This window comes from Hyla sarda, unplaced genomic scaffold (genome assembly GCF_029499605.1).
Source record: "Hyla sarda isolate aHylSar1 unplaced genomic scaffold, aHylSar1.hap1 scaffold_467, whole genome shotgun sequence".
NCBI classification, from domain to species: Eukaryota; Metazoa; Chordata; class Amphibia; order Anura; family Hylidae; genus Hyla; species Hyla sarda.
The window spans coordinates 72,368-88,504 of NW_026610480.1; the positions used below are offsets into that span (position 1 = coordinate 72,368).

Below are 16,137 nucleotides of genomic sequence, written 5' to 3' on the forward strand. Positions count from 1 at the left end.
GGTTGACTGCCCCCCAGCCCAGAGTGTGCATGGAAAATTGTCTGGCAGCCTCCCTGACAGCAAGCAGTGATAGTGCCCATGAAGGGGACCTTGTTGGGCCCGCCCCTTTCACGGTTATCGCTTCTCGGCCTTTTGGCTAAGATCAAGTGTAGTATCTGTTCTTATCAGTTTAATATCTGATACGTCCCCTATCTGGGGACCATATATTAAATGGATTTTTGAGAACGGGGGCCGATTTCGAAGCTTGCTTCCGTCGCCCTATGCATTGACCCGATATGGCAGTATCTTCGGGTACAGTGCACCACCCCCTTACAGGGTTAAAAAGAAAGATTCCTACTTTCATTGCTACCTGCTTGCTGGCTAGCCAGCTAGCCAGCCCTGTGGGCCTTGCTGCTGCTGCAGCCAAAAAACAAAAGGTGGTGCTGCTGCTGCTTCTGCTGCTTCTGCTTCTGCTTGTGTCTGGCCCCTGTTGGAGCGTCCAGGCACAGGACTTCTGCTGCTGCTGACTAAATGGCCTCCTTAATTGGATCATTTGAGTAGCCAGCACACCTGTGCAGGTAGGGCATGACATGATAGGCAGCTGCCTTGATAGCGGGTGGGTGCTGAATGTTCCTAATTGACAAAATAAGATTAATGCTTATGAAGAAATATAAAATCTCATCCCTTCCCCAATATCGCGCCACACCCCTACCCCTTAATTCCCTGGTTGAACGTGATGGACATATGTCTTTTTTCGACCGTACTAACTATGTAACTATGTAACATAACATGGGGGGGGGGGGGGGGGGTCTCCTGGCTGTTCACACAGGTGTGTCATTGCTGTACATTGACCATGCATTGCTTCTGTGGTATTGCAAAGGCAAAGACAAATGCTTCCAGCCATCCATTGCACTAATGGATTGGTCATCAGCTGGCTGTCTATGTCCCGCATCAATATAGACCAAAGTACAGAGGGTTAGGCTATGCTATTGTGCACCTACCTGATGCATCAGAAGGTGCGAGGCCCTTGCTAAATTCTGTGCACAGACTTTGAGATCTATGCTTTAGACTGTATCTAAACCTGCTCCAACATGGACTGACATTCTGGCCTACTTTCAGCCGATGCGACTTGTCTGTCGCTGAACAGTCGCTTTTTATGTATTCAGCACCTATGTATAATGTTGTAAAAATGCTCTAGAAGCTAAAGTCGCAGAAATGTCACACATATTTGGCCTGCAACTTTCTGTGCGACAAATTCAGACAGGAAAAATCAGTATAAATCCTTAGAAAATTATCCCCCAGTGTCTCCATCTGCTGGCGGTATTGAATAAGCATTGCTGCACTGATGGGGTATGCATTAGACGAAAAAAAAGAAGAAAAAGAAGAATAATACGCCCAGAAAAGAGGCGAAAAGGAGAAAAACGTAAAAAAACGTGAAAAAAAAGTAAGAGGAAGAGAAGGGAAAAAAAGGTGGAAATGGGTTTAAAAGTGATTTCGGCGGAGAAATATATATATATATATATATATATATATATATATATATATATATATATATGCGCACACACACACATAGATATAAACGTATTCTCCGTTGAGATATTGCAGCCGCTGCTGTGTCCAGGCCCAGGAGCCTTAGCACTGTGCTGTGATGTCACTCAATACCACTGACATCACTAGGTGTAAACAACATCTCTCCTTTGCTGTGTATGTGACTATGGAGCTGTTTGGTGATGTCGTCTATTACGGCCTTCATAGAAGCAACAGGAGATTGTTGCATCCATCTTGAACCCTCAGAACTACAGTGCTATGATGTCACTCTTCCACAGGCCTTGCAGAGTGTAAACAACAACAACCCAGCTTTGTTGTGTATGTAACCAAAGGGATTTGTGATGTCACCTAGAACCTTCACAGCAGCGACAGCTTTATGAGGAGCATCAGCACTGCTCTGCCTGAGCAGAACCATCACCGCCATAGGTTGTCAAATAACCCGGATTTAACCCACACAGGTAAGTCCAATGGGGTGCAGGCATGTCCTCTATGCTTACAGCTTCCCGTGGGTGTTGGTTTGATACCGTTTGGGGACAGCCAAGGAGGCATCTGCAGGCAACAAAGGTAGGTGTGTGCTTGTGTGTGTGTTTCCTATGCAGATCCTAAGCCCAGTGTCACATGCAAGTAGGAGGAGTAAGAAGGGTTCCTGGCAAATCCGGGTTATGGATTGCATTTAAAAAGGCCCCGTGGGAGTGCAATGGGCCCCTGTCTTGCTGCTTAGCAATAATGGTATGGGTTTAGGTTCTGCTGTGTGTACTGGTGGTTGACTGCCCCCCAGCCCAGAGTGTGCATGGAAAATTGTCTGGCAGCCTCCCTGACAGCAAGCAGTGATAGTGCCCATGAAGGGGACCTTGTTGGGCCCACCCCTTTCACGGTTATCGCTTCTCGGCCTTTTGGCTAAGATCACGTGTGGATTTCTGTGCGTGGTTTGGGTTGAAAGGAGTGGTGATCGGGGCCCTCTTTACGGGGGGCCCTGGATTGTTGCTGAGCTGCGATCGTGGGTTTTACCTGCAAAAATGAGCGAGAAGGCGCGTGGACTTGAGGACACGGTGCGGATCTACGTTCCTGGCGAGCACCGGGGGACGATCGGACTTGACCAAATCGTTGTGGAGATTCTTCGCAAGCTTGATTACCTACAGGTATGGAATGTATTGGCTATACAGGATTTTCCTAGGCAAGGAATTTATGATATTACTTTTTGTGGTTCTGAGATTTGCCAGAGAGTCTATATGGATCTTGAAGAAATGAAGAGGAAAAAGTGAGCCTGCTATAATGAAGAAGATTAAAGTGGAACCGTTATTTATGAATACAACAAAGGTAGTAATTGTCCACATGTATAATCCTAAGGTTTCTGATGAAATGGTTACAAACTTTTTGTTCCGGTATTGCGAGGAAGTGAAATTTATAGGAAGACTTAAGAACAAGTTTGGGTACTTTAATTGTAAGAGAAAGTTTATTGTAAAATTTAAAAAAGATGAAGGAATGCAAGATGGAAGGAAGAGCATACCACAAGTGTTTTCTATCGGAGGAGAGAGAGGTTTCTGCTTTTATGAAGGCCAGTTGCAATATTGTAGAAAGTGCCATGCCTATGGCCATGTGCAGGATTATTGCCCTGAGAAAGGAGAATGTTGCAGAAATTGTGGGAAAACTGGTCATGAAGCAAGTATCTGTACAGAGAAGAAGACATGTGATATCTGTGGAAGTGAGGAACATTTGGCAAGAGGCTGTGATATGTGGTATAAAAAGAAGAGAAGTTATGCTGATGCAGCTGGGAATAGAGGAGAACAAAGAGAAAAAGGGGGAGGGAGGTTTGTTCCTGGAGTTGGTGAGAGTGTGAGTGTGAGTGTTAATGTGGCACAGGTGGCTGAGGAAAGTTCTGTGATAGTGGAGCACATTAGCACTCAGGAGAGGTCAGGGGAGGAGGGTGTTTCCACTGCTGTGACTGGTGAGGAGACAGGTGTGGGAGGTGAATTTACCTTGGTGAAAAAGAAAAAAGCAAAAAAAGTGAAAGTGGTGGAGAAAATTGAGACAGTGTATGGTGATGTTCTTTCTAGTGAAGAGGCTATGGATGATATTGAATGTCCAAACCCAATTGTGGGGGAGGAGGAGGGAATGGAAGTTGTTGGGTCATCTCAGAGATCTCTAACACCTGGTCAGAGAGTTTCTCGCAGTAAGGAAGAAGAGGAGGAGGAAGATGAGGATGTGCAGGTTGTGAATAAAAGGTGTAAGACAGGGAGCTGGTCTGAGGATCAGGAAGCCCTTGTTCTTGGTAGTGATAATGAAATAGACAGGGACTCTAACATAGGGTCGCCTGATTGTTTTGCAAGTTTACATAGGAAAGTTGAAGGCCAAAATGTTAATTTCTAAGTTAAGATGGATTTTAAAGCATTTGGTTTTCTTTTCCTAGTTATTATGACTTTGGTTGTAACAACTATTAATGTAAGAAGTATTGAGTCTGAAATTAGGAGAGCTGCAATTTTTGATATTCTTGAGAATGTTAGAAGTGATGTGATATGTTTACAGGAGTGTGCAATAAAGTCAGCACCTTATGCAAATGAGTGGAAGTGTGGGCAGTCCTTCTGGTCCACATGTGCAGAAAACAAAAATGAAGGTGTTGGGATTTTATTGCGAAACAGGGACATTAAAGTTTTAAATTGCCAAACTTTAGTACCTGGTCGTTGTATGGTTTTAATTTTTGAGGTTTTGGGCCAGAGGATGAGAATTTTTAATGTGTATGCTCCAGCAGAAAAACAAGCACGTTTGTCTTTTTTAGAGTCCCTTAAGTTTTTTATCCCTGGTCGTGAAGATACTATTATTGTTGGCGATTTTAACTGCATTAGATCCGTCAATGATCGTGAGAGCTCTGCTGAGGTTAGAACTGATATTACTTCCAATGTTTTAAATCAAATTATTCAAGACTTGCATTTTACTGATGTTGGACTGATGGTTAGCACTGATGAAAGATATACGTACATATCAGATAGTGGCCGCTGTAAATCCCGGATCGATTACATCCTGGTCTCTGATGGGATTAAGGTGGTCCGGTGCAATCAAATGATGTCAACTTTCTCAGACCACAAGATGGTGTCGGCTGAGATAAGTGTCACAGAGTCCCTTAATTTTGGGAGGGGGCTCTGGAAATTAAATGTAAGTCTATTGGAAGATGAGGAAGTAATGGCTGGTTTTAATCATGTGTTTTTATCCTGTGTTTCTAAACAACCTGATTTTAGTAATGTCTTAGTGTGGTGGGAATGGGCTAAAGGAGAGTTTTCTAATTTCTTTAAGATGTTTTGCATAAAGAGAGCACAAGAGAAGAGGAGGAGTGATGAAAGGCTTGTATCCCGGTTAGAGACTCTCTATAAGTTTAAACGTGTTGGTGTGGAGGTGGAGGATGAGATTGTTAAGGTGAAGGGGGAGATGAAAAAAAGGTTGTTGGAAAAGGGAAGGAATATTGTATATAAGTCTAAAGTGCAGCACCTAGAAGAAAATGAGCAGTGTACACGGTATTTCTTTAAAAAATGTTTTAATGCTAAAGGTGTTTTTAAATCTGTTTTTACCCCTACGGGGGAAGTTTTTGGAGAGGAGATGGTGAAGGAGATTGGCAGATTTTATGAGACACTCTTTAGTAATAAGAGCAGAGCCAGTGAGACGGAGATGAATGATTATTGTAATATTTTGGAGAATAATGTTCCTGTTGAAAAAGTAGATTTTTTGATTGATGATGTTAGTGAAGGGGAGATCAAGCAGGCCCTGGATAAGATGGCCAAAGGGAAGACACCAGGCTGTGATGGTCTCCCCGCTGAGTTTTATTCCGCGTTCTGGAATATTTTAAATAAAGAGTTTACACGGGTGGTGCAATATGTTTTTAACTCAGGTGTTTTAGCTGAATCTATGAAGAAAGGGGTCATAACATTAATTCATAAAAAAGGTGATGGCAGAGATCTTAAAAATTGGAGACCTATAACTTTATTAAATTGTGACTACAAGATAATTGCTAAGATTGTGGCTAATAGACTGAGTGATGTAGTGGACCACCTTGTGGGAGAATACCAAGTTTGTGCAGTACCGAAAAGAAAAATAACAGATAATTTATTGCTTTTAAGAGACTCTATTTATTACAGTAACTTTAACAAGAATGCACTGTTTGTTGAGTCCATAGATTTCGAAAAGGCTTATGATAAGGTTGCACATGATTTTATGTTCATTGCTTTAAAACACTTAGGTATTCCAGAAAAGTTATTATCTGTTATTATGAGTTTTTATCATGGGGTGACAAGTCAGATTTTAGTAAATGGGCATGTGGGGCCTGCTTTTAATGTCTTGTCTGGAGTCAGACAGGGATGCCCACTCTCCCCAATTCTGTTTATATGCGTTATAGAGGGCCTGTTGAAGAATGTGCAGAAAGATAAATGTGTGAGTGGTGTTTTTATTCCAGGTAGTGATGGTAGTAAGTTAAAGGTTTTAAGTTATATGGACGATGTGGTTTTTACTTGTACATCCCAAGCAGATCTCAACAGAGTAAATTTGCATGTGAGGATTTTTTGTTGTGTGGCTGGGATGAATGTGAACTGGGGGAAGTGCCAATTATGCAGTTTTGGGAACCAAGAGAATATAGTAGTGGATGGTGTTAAGGAAAAAGAAGACATTGAAGTGCTAGGAGTAATATTTGACAAAGACCTCAAAGGAAAGAAAAGTTATGAGACTTTGGACAGTAAAATTGAGAAGAAGCTATCCTTCTGGAGGTTAAGGAACTTGTCACTTAAAGGGAAAGTTCTTATCATTAAGTCTGTAATCCTACCGCTTCTCTTGTATACGGCTATGGTGCTTCCTCCAGGGAAGTTATGGACTAGGAGAGTTACAAGGAAGCTTTTTGTGTTCTTCTGGGGGTCTAAGATGGAGAAAATGAAAAGAGAAGAAGTGATGAAGAGTATGAATTTGGGCGGATATAACTTTCCAAATATTGATCTGTTTTTAAAGGTGCACTATTTTCTTTTAATTTTTAAATTGATACAGTGCAATATTAGGGCGGCAGACATGAGTAAATACCTTGCAGGATGGTTGTTTTCCAAATGGGGCTGGTGTGAGAGGGATTTGAGGAGACCCATAGCACATGTGATACCTACCTTCTATGTGCTCCTCAGGTCTTTCAATGATCAATTTGGTTTGAGCTCTTTAGGTGAACCTGATAAAAACAAAATAGAACAGGAAATAAGGAAAAATGAGAGATTATATGAAGTACCATTCTGCACTAATGCTCAGTCTGTGAAGATTTGGAAGTTTTTTAAAGTTATTGGACTATCAAACAGACAAAAAGACGTTAGTTGGATGTCCTTTCATGGCTGCCTCCCAACCCGATCTTTTTTAAATGGAAGAGGTTTGAGAATAAGTGACAGATGCCCAAGAGAGGGTTGTGGAGGTAGAGAAGACTTAGTGCACCTTTATTGGGACTGTTTTTATGCAAAAGAATTTTTTATGTTTTTAAAGAGGTTTTTAATCCAACTCACTGGATATAATAGTTTTTCTTTTGAGAAAGTTTTTATTGGTCAAGATCTTAGTAAAAAGGAAGATACACGTACTAATTGGATTCTTTTTTCTGTTTTTAAAGAGGTTTTATGGGACTCACGCAATTTGCTTGTTTTTAAAAATGTTGTTATTTCTCCGAGGGAATTGAAAAGATTGTTTTTAGGGAATATTTTTACTATCTTTCTACTGGACAAAAAGAGAATTGGTGAAGAAGAAGCGGAGAAAATCTGGATGCATACACGATGGAAGAATTTATAAGAAGTACGTAAAGGAGAAAGCTGTAAGTTTTTGACCAATTTCTGTGATTGTTTTTGACATGTTTTTTTTGTTTTGTTGTTTGGTCACTTTTTCTTGGCACTCGGTTCCCTTAGTTAGTTTTTTCCGTATGATGTTTTTTCAGATATTGTTTTAAGTGACGAGTCTTGGTAGGTGACCTGATGATCGTCCAAACAATAGTCTGTAACTGAGGAAAAAAAAAAAAAAAAAAAAAAAAAAAAAAAAATCTGTTCTTATCAGTTTAATATCTGATACGTCCCCTATCTGGGGACCATATATTAAATGGATTTTTGAGAACGGGGGCCGATTTCGAAGCTTGCTTCCGTCGCCCTATGCATTGACCCGATATGGCAGTATCTTCGGGTACAGTGCACCACCCCCTTACAGGGTTAAAAAGAAAGATTCCTACTTTCATTGCTACCTGCTTGCTGGCTAGCCAGCTAGCCAGCCCTGTGGGCCTTGCTGCTGCTGCAGCCAAAAAACAAAAGGTGGTGCTGCTGCTGCTTCTGCTGCTTCTGCTTCTGCTTGTGTCTGGCCGCTGTTGGAGCGTCCAGGCACAGGACTTCTGCTGCTGCTGACTAAATGGCCTCCTTAATTGGATCATTTGAGTAGCCAGCACACCTGTGCAGGTAGGGCATGACATGATAGGCAGCTGCCTTGATAGCGGGTGGGTGCTGAATGTTCCTAATTGACAAAATAAGATTAATGCTTATGAAGAAATATAAAATCTCATCCCTTCCCCAATATCGCGCCACACCCCTACCCCTTAATTCCCTGGTTGAACTTGATGGACATATGTCTTTTTTCGACCGTACTAACTATGTAACTATGTAACATAACATGGGGGGGGGGGGGGGGGTGTCTCCTGGCTGTTCACACAGGTGTGTCATTGCTGTACATTGACCATGCATTGCTTCTGTGGTATTGCAAAGGCAAAGACAAATGCTTCCAGCCATCCATTGCACTAATGGATTGGTCATCAGCTGGCTGTCTATGTCCCGCATCAATATAGACCAAAGTACAGAGGGTTAGGCTATGCTATTGTGCACCTACCTGATGCATCAGAAGGTGCGAGGCCCTTGCTAAATTCTGTGCACAGACTTTGAGATCTATACTTTAGACTGTATCTAAACCTGCTCCAACATGGACTGACATTCTGGCCTACTTTCAGCCGATGCGACTTGTCTGTCGCTGAACAGTCGCTTTTTATGTATTCAGCACCTATGTATAATGTTGTAAAAATGCTCTAGAAGCTAAAGTCGCAGAAATGTCACACATATTTGGCCTGCAACTTTCTGTGCGACAAATTCAGACAGGAAAAATCAGTATAAATCCTTAGAAAATTATCCCCCAGTGTCTCCATCTGCTGGCGGTATTGAATAAGCATTGCTGCACTGATGGGGTATGCATTAGACGAAAAAAAAGAAGAAAAAGAAGAATAATACGCCCAGAAAAGAGGCGAAAAGGAGAAAAACGTAAAAAAACGTGAAAAAAAAGTAAGAGGAAGAGAAGGGAAAAAAAGGTGGAAATGGGTTTAAAAGTGATTTCGGCGGAGAAATATATATATATATATATATATATATATATATATATATATATACGCGCACACACACACATATATATAAACGTATTCTCCGTTGAGATATTGCAGCCGCTGCTGTGTCCAGGCCCAGGAGCCTTAGCACTGTGCTGTGATGTCACTCAATACCACTGACATCACTAGGTGTAAACAACATCTCTCCTTTGCTGTGTATGTGACTATGGAGCTGTTTGGTGATGTCGTCTATTATGGCCTTCATAGAAGCAACAGGAGATTGTTGCATCCATCTAGAACCCTCAGAACTACAGTGCTATGATGTCACTCACTTCCACAGGCCTTGCAGAGTGTAAACAACAACAACCCAGCTTTGTTGTGTATGTAACCATAGGGATTTGTGATGTCACCTAGAACCTTCACAGCAGCGACAGCTTTATGAGGAGCATCAGCACTGCTCTGCCTGAGCAGAACCATCACCGGATTTAACCCACACAGGTAAGTCCAATGGGGTGCAGGCATGTCCTCTATGCTTACAGCTTCCCGTGGGTGTTGGTTTGATACCGTTTGGGGACAGCCAAGGAGGCATCTGCAGGCAACAAAGGTAGGTGTGTGCTTGTGCGTGTGTTTCCTATGCAGATCCTAAGCCCAGTGTCACATGCAAGTAGGAGGAGTAAGAAGGGTTCCTGGCAAATCCGGGTTATGGATTGCATTTAAAAAGGCCCCGTGGGAGTGCAATGGGCCCCTGTCTTGCTGCTTAGCAATAATGGTATGGGTTTAGGTTCTGCTGTGTGTACTGGTGGTTGACTGCCCCCCAGCCCAGAGTGTGCATGGAAAATTGTCTGGCAGCCTCCCTGACAGCAAGCAGTGATAGTGCCCATAAAGGGCACCTTGTTGGGCCCGCCCCTTTCACGGTTATCGCTTCTCGGCCTTTTGGCTAAGATCAAGTGTAGTATCTGTTCTTATCAGTTTAATATCTGATACGTCCCCTATCTGGGGACCATATATTAAATGGATTTTTGAGAACGGGGGCCGATTTCGAAGCTTGCTTCCGTCGCCCTATGCATTGACCCGATATGGCAGTATCTTCGGGTACAGTGCACCACCCCCTTACAGGGTTAAAAAGAAAGATTCCTACTTTCATTGCTACCTGCTTGCTGGCTAGCCAGCTAGCCAGCCCTGTGGGCCTTGCTGCTGCTGCAGCCAAAAAACAAAAGGTGGTGCTGCTGCTGCTTCTGCTGCTTCTGCTTCTGCTTGTGTCTGGCCGCTGTTGGAGCGTCCAGGCACAGGACTTCTGCTGCTGCTGACTAAATGGCCTCCTTAATTGGATCATTTGAGTAGCCAGCACACCTGTGCAGGTAGGGCATGACATGATAGGCAGCTGCCTTGATAGCGGGTGGGTGCTGAATGTTCCTAATTGACAAAATAAGATTAATGCTTATGAAGAAATATAAAATCTCATCCCTTCCCCAATATCGCGCCACACCCCTACCCCTTAATTCCCTGGTTGAACTTGATGGACATATGTCTTTTTTCGACCGTACTAACTATGTAACTATGTAACATAACATGGGGGGGGGGGGGGGTCTCCTGGCTGTTCACACAGGTGTGTCATTGCTGTACATTGACCATGCATTGCTTCTGTGGTATTGCAAAGGCAAAGACAAATGCTTCCAGCCATCCATTGCACTAATGGATTGGTCATCAGCTGGCTGTCTATGTCCCGCATCAATATAGACCAAAGTACAGAGGGTTAGGCTATGCTATTGTGCACCTACCTGATGCATCAGAAGGTGCGAGGCCCTTGCTAAATTCTGTGCACAGACTTTGAGATCTATACTTTAGACTGTATCTAAACCTGCTCCAACATGGACTGACATTCTGGCCTACTTTCAGCCGATGCGACTTGTCTGTCGCTGAACAGTCGCTTTTTATGTATTCAGCACCTATGTATAATGTTGTAAAAATGCTCTAGAAGCTAAAGTCGCAGAAATGTCACACATATTTGGCCTGCAACTTTCTGTGCGACAAATTCAGACAGGAAAAATCAGTATAAATCCTTAGAAAATTATCCCCCAGTGTCTCCATCTGCTGGCGGTATTGAATAAGCATTGCTGCACTGATGGGGTATGCATTAGACGAAAAAAAAGAAGAAAAAGAAGAATAATACGCCCAGAAAAGAGGCGAAAAGGAGAAAAACGTAAAAAAACGTGAAAAAAAAGTAAGAGGAAGAGAAGGGAAAAAAAGGTGGAAATGGGTTTAAAAGTGATTTCGGCGGAGAAATATATATATATATATATATATATATATATATATATATATATACGCGCACACACACACATATATATATAAACGTATTCTCCGTTGAGATATTGCAGCCGCTGCTGTGTCCAGGCCCAGGAGCCTTAGCACTGTGCTGTGATGTCACTCAATACCACTGACATCACTAGGTGTAAACAACATCTCTCCTTTGCTGTGTATGTGACTATGGAGCTGTTTGGTGATGTCGTCTATTATGGCCTTCATAGAAGCAACAGGAGATTGTTGCATCCATCTAGAACCCTCAGAACTACAGTACTATGATGTCACTCACTTCCACAGGCCTTGCAGAGTGTAAACAACAACAACCCAGCTTTGTTGTGTATGTAACCATAGGGATTTGTGATGTCACCTAGAACCTTCACAGCAGCGACAGCTTTATGAGGAGCATCAGCACTGCTCTGCCTGAGCAGAACCATCACCGCCATAGGTTGTCAAATAACCCGGATTTAACCCACACAGGTAAGTCCAATGGGGTGCAGGCATGTCCTCTATGCTTACAGCTTCCCGTGGGTGTTGGTTTGATACCGTTTGGGGACAGCCAAGGAGGCATCTGCAGGCAACAAAGGTAGGTGTGTGCTTGTGTGTGTGTTTCCTATGCAGATCCTAAGCCCAGTGTCACATGCAAGTAGGAGGAGTAAGAAGGGTTCCTGGCAAATCCGGGTTATGGATTGCATTTAAAAAGGCCCCGTGGGAGTGCAATGGGCCCCTGTCTTGCTGCTTAGCAATAATGGTATGGGTTTAGGTTCTGCTGTGTGTACTGGTGGTTGACTGCCCCCCAGCCCAGAGTGTGCATGGAAAATTGTCTGGCAGCCTCCCTGACAGCAAGCAGTGATAGTGCCCATGAAGGGCACCTTGTTGGGCCCGCCCCTTTCACGGTTATCGCTTCTCGGCCTTTTGGCTAAGATCAAGTGTAGTATCTGTTCTTATCAGTTTAATATCTGATACGTCCCCTATCTGGGGACCATATATTAAATGGATTTTTGAGAACGGGGGCCGATTTCGAAGCTTGCTTCCGTCGCCCTATGCATTGACCCGATATGGCAGTATCTTCGGGTACAGTGCACCACCCCCTTACAGGGTTAAAAAGAAAGATTCCTACTTTCATTGCTACCTGCTTGCTGGCTAGCCAGCTAGCCAGCCCTGTGGGCCTTGCTGCTGCTGCAGCCAAAAAACAAAAGGTGGTGCTGCTGCTGCTTCTGCTGCTTCTGCTTCTGCTTGTGTCTGGCCGCTGTTGGAGCGTCCAGGCACAGGACTTCTGCTGCTGCTGACTAAATGGCCTCCTTAATTGGATCATTTGAGTAGCCAGCACACCTGTGCAGGTAGGGCATGACATGATAGGCAGCTGCCTTGATAGCGGGTGGGTGCTGAATGTTCCTAATTGACAAAATAAGATTAATGCTTATGAAGAAATATAAAATCTCATCCCTTCCCCAATATCGCGCCACACCCCTACCCCTTAATTCCCTGGTTGAACTTGATGGACATATGTCTTTTTTCGACCGTACTAACTATGTAACTATGTAACATAACATGGGGGGGGGGGGGGGGGGGTCTCCTGGCTGTTCACACAGGTGTGTCATTGCTGTACATTGACCATGCATTGCTTCTGTGGTATTGCAAAGGCAAAGACAAATGCTTCCAGCCATCCATTGCACTAATGGATTGGTCATCAGCTGGCTGTCTATGTCCCGCATCAATATAGACCAAAGTACAGAGGGTTAGGCTATGCTATTGTGCACCTACCTGATGCATCAGAAGGTGCGAGGCCCTTGCTAAATTCTGTGCACAGACTTTGAGATCTATACTTTAGACTGTATCTAAACCTGCTCCAACATGGACTGACATTCTGGCCTACTTTCAGCCGATGCGACTTGTCTGTCGCTGAACAGTCGCTTTTTATGTATTCAGCACCTATGTATAATGTTGTAAAAATGCTCTAGAAGCTAAAGTCGCAGAAATGTCACACATATTTGGCCTGCAACTTTCTGTGCGACAAATTCAGACAGGAAAAATCAGTATAAATCCTTAGAAAATTATCCCCCAGTGTCTCCATCTGCTGGCGGTATTGAATAAGCATTGCTGCACTGATGGGGTATGCATTAGACGAAAAAAAAGAAGAAAAAGAAGAATAATACGCCCAGAAAAGAGGCGAAAAGGAGAAAAACGTAAAAAAACGTGAAAAAAAAGTAAGAGGAAGAGAAGGGAAAAAAAGGTGGAAATGGGTTTAAAAGTGATTTCGGCGGAGAAATATATATATATATATATATATATATATATATATATATATATATATATATACGCGCACACACACACATATATATAAACGTATTCTCCGTTGAGATATTGCAGCCGCTGCTGTGTCCAGGCCCAGGAGCCTTAGCACTGTGCTGTGATGTCACTCAATACCACTGACATCACTAGGTGTAAACAACATCTCTCCTTTGCTGTGTATGTGACTATGGAGCTGTTTGGTGATGTCGTCTATTATGGCCTTCATAGAAGCAACAGGAGATTGTTGCATCCATCTAGAACCCTCAGAACTACAGTGCTATGATGTCACTCACTTCCACAGGCCTTGCAGAGTGTAAACAACAACAACCCAGCTTTGTTGTGTATGTAACCATAGGGATTTGTGATGTCACCTAGAACCTTCACAGCAGCGACAGCTTTATGAGGAGCATCAGCACTGCTCTGCCTGAGCAGAACCATCACCGCCATAGGTTGTCAAATAACCCGGATTTAACCCACACAGGTAAGTCCAATGGGGTGCAGGCATGTCCTCTATGCTTACAGCTTCCCGTGGGTGTTGGTTTGATACCGTTTGTGGACAGCCAAGGAGGCATCTGCAGGCAACAAAGGTAGGTGTGTGCTTGTGTGTGTGTTTCCTATGCAGATCCTAAGCCCAGTGTCACATGCAAGTAGGAGGAGTAAGAAGGGTTCCTGGCAAATCCGGGTTATGGATTGCATTTAAAAAGGCCCCGTGGGAGTGCAATGGGCCCCTGTCTTGCTGCTTAGCAATAATGGTATGGGTTTAGGTTCTGCTGTGTGTACTGGTGGTTGACTGCCCCCCAGCCCAGAGTGTGCATGGAAAATTGTCTGGCAGCCTCCCTGACAGCAAGCAGTGATAGTGCCCATGAAGGGCACCTTGTTGGGCCCGCCCCTTTCACGGTTATCGCTTCTCGGCCTTTTGGCTAAGATCAAGTGTAGTATCTGTTCTTATCAGTTTTTCATGCCGGTGGACAGTAACGCCGGTATGGGGCTGGTGGGGATGGGTGCTGCATGGAGGATGCAGGTGTACCAGGGCTTTCCGGGGCTGGTTCTGAGGAATCAGCTCGACGGCTGCCCCGATGTGACCTGTTCCCTCCGGGTCTCGCCACGAGGCTGAGAGGGTCTAGAGCCGAGGTACTTTGTGCCTCGGGGAGTGGTGACCCCGAGGTGCCGAAACTCACTGGGAGAATAGGCTCACTGAGTTGAAGCACGGGCACCATAATCTCTTCACCTTGTGGCACTCACCTCTTGATTCCCGGCCTTCTGGCTAGGATCAGAGAAATTTTTTATAGATCCGGCCGGATGTCCGGGCAGTATATCTGCACACATTCACTTATTTATTTCTTTTTTGTCTCACTGTGTCACTTTTTGCGTGTTGTGTGTTCACAGGATTGGTCAGGATGCGGTAGCCCTTCTGGGTGTCCCTCCTGGCGGTCTAGGGGAGGTGTGTGTGGCCATTAGGTTCCGCACCTCCCTGCAAACACCCCGGGTACTCCTGCTTTGGCAGGGTACCTACCGTAATCGGCTCTGCGGGCAGATACCTTGGCTAACGCCAAGGGGGATGCCGGGAGCATTTGTGGTCCCCTAGTAGCTTCGGCGAAAAGGGACATCGAACCTGGAACCTCGCAGGTACCTTTTGGTCCGGAGGCGAAGGGTAAGGTTTGTTGGGGGGCCTCTCTCCTATCGGAGAAGGGCTTGTGATAGACCGCATCCTTTGTGCACGTTTTTTTAGTGTAACACGTTTGCACTTTTTCTTGCACTTTGGGTGAATCGAAAGCACGTTCCTCGGCTTTAGATAAAAAAAAAAAAATCTGTTCTTATCAGTTTAATATCTGATACGTCCCCTATCTGGGGACCATATATTAAATGGATTTTTGAGAACGGGGGCCGATTTCGAAGCTTGCTTCCGTCGCCCTATGCATTGACCCGATATGGCAGTATCTTCGGGTACAGTGCACCACCCCCTTACAGGGTTAAAAAGAAAGATTCCTACTTTCATTGCTACCTGCTTGCTGGCTAGCCAGCTAGCCAGCCCTGTGGGCCTTGCTGCTGCTGCAGCCAAAAAACAAAAGGTGGTGCTGCTGCTGCTTCTGCTGCTTCTGCTTCTGCTTGTGTCTGGCCGCTGTTGGAGCGTCCAGGCACAGGACTTCTGCTGCTGCTGACTAAATGGCCTCCTTAATTGGATCATTTGAGTAGCCAGCACACCTGTGCAGGTAGGGCATGACATGATAGGCAGCTGCCTTGATAGCGGGTGGGTGCTGAATGTTCCTAATTGACAAAATAAGATTAATGCTTATGAAGAAATATAAAATCTCATCCCTTCCCCAATATCGCGCCACACCCCTACCCCTTAATTCCCTGGTTGAACTTGATGGACATATGTCTTTTTTCGACCGTACTAACTATGTAACTATGTAACATAACATGGGGGGGGGGGGGGGGTCTCCTGGCTGTTCACACAGGTGTGTCATTGCTGTACATTGACCATGCATTGCTTCTGTGGTATTGCAAAGGCAAAGACAAATGCTTCCAGCCATCCATTGCACTAATGGATTGGTCATCAGCTGGCTGTCTATGTCCCGCATCAATATAGACCAAAGTACAGAGGGTTAGGCTATGCTATTGTGCACCTACCTGATGCATCAGAAGGTGCGAGGCCCTTGCTTAATTCTGTGCACAGACTTTGA

The 16,137-nt window shown here is 44.3% G+C and overlaps 4 non-coding genes and 2 pseudogenes across 4 annotated transcripts; all 6 read left to right on the plus strand.

Annotated features, from left to right (window-relative positions):
• The first annotated feature begins 116 nt into the window (after window positions 1-116).
• On the plus strand, window positions 117-307 carry LOC130336123 (U2 spliceosomal RNA). Its single transcript, XR_008877601.1, has one exon. It is a non-coding gene; the product is annotated as a U2 spliceosomal RNA (small nuclear RNA).
• Window positions 308-7,502: 7,195 nt separating this feature from the next.
• Window positions 7,503-7,705, plus strand: LOC130336102 (U2 spliceosomal RNA; annotated as a pseudogene).
• A 2,072-nt stretch (window positions 7,706-9,777) lies between these two features.
• Window positions 9,778-9,968, plus strand: LOC130336124 (U2 spliceosomal RNA). The gene has a single exon (XR_008877602.1). It is a non-coding gene; the product is annotated as a U2 spliceosomal RNA (small nuclear RNA).
• Window positions 9,969-12,060: 2,092 nt separating this feature from the next.
• On the plus strand, window positions 12,061-12,251 carry LOC130336126 (U2 spliceosomal RNA). The gene has a single exon (XR_008877603.1). It is a non-coding gene; the product is annotated as a U2 spliceosomal RNA (small nuclear RNA).
• Window positions 12,252-14,353: 2,102 nt separating this feature from the next.
• LOC130336108 (U2 spliceosomal RNA) lies at window positions 14,354-14,541 on the plus strand. Its single transcript, XR_008877589.1, has one exon. It is a non-coding gene; the product is annotated as a U2 spliceosomal RNA (small nuclear RNA).
• Window positions 14,542-15,234: 693 nt separating this feature from the next.
• On the plus strand, window positions 15,235-15,413 carry LOC130336098 (U2 spliceosomal RNA; annotated as a pseudogene).
• The last annotated feature ends 724 nt before the right edge of the window (window positions 15,414-16,137 follow it).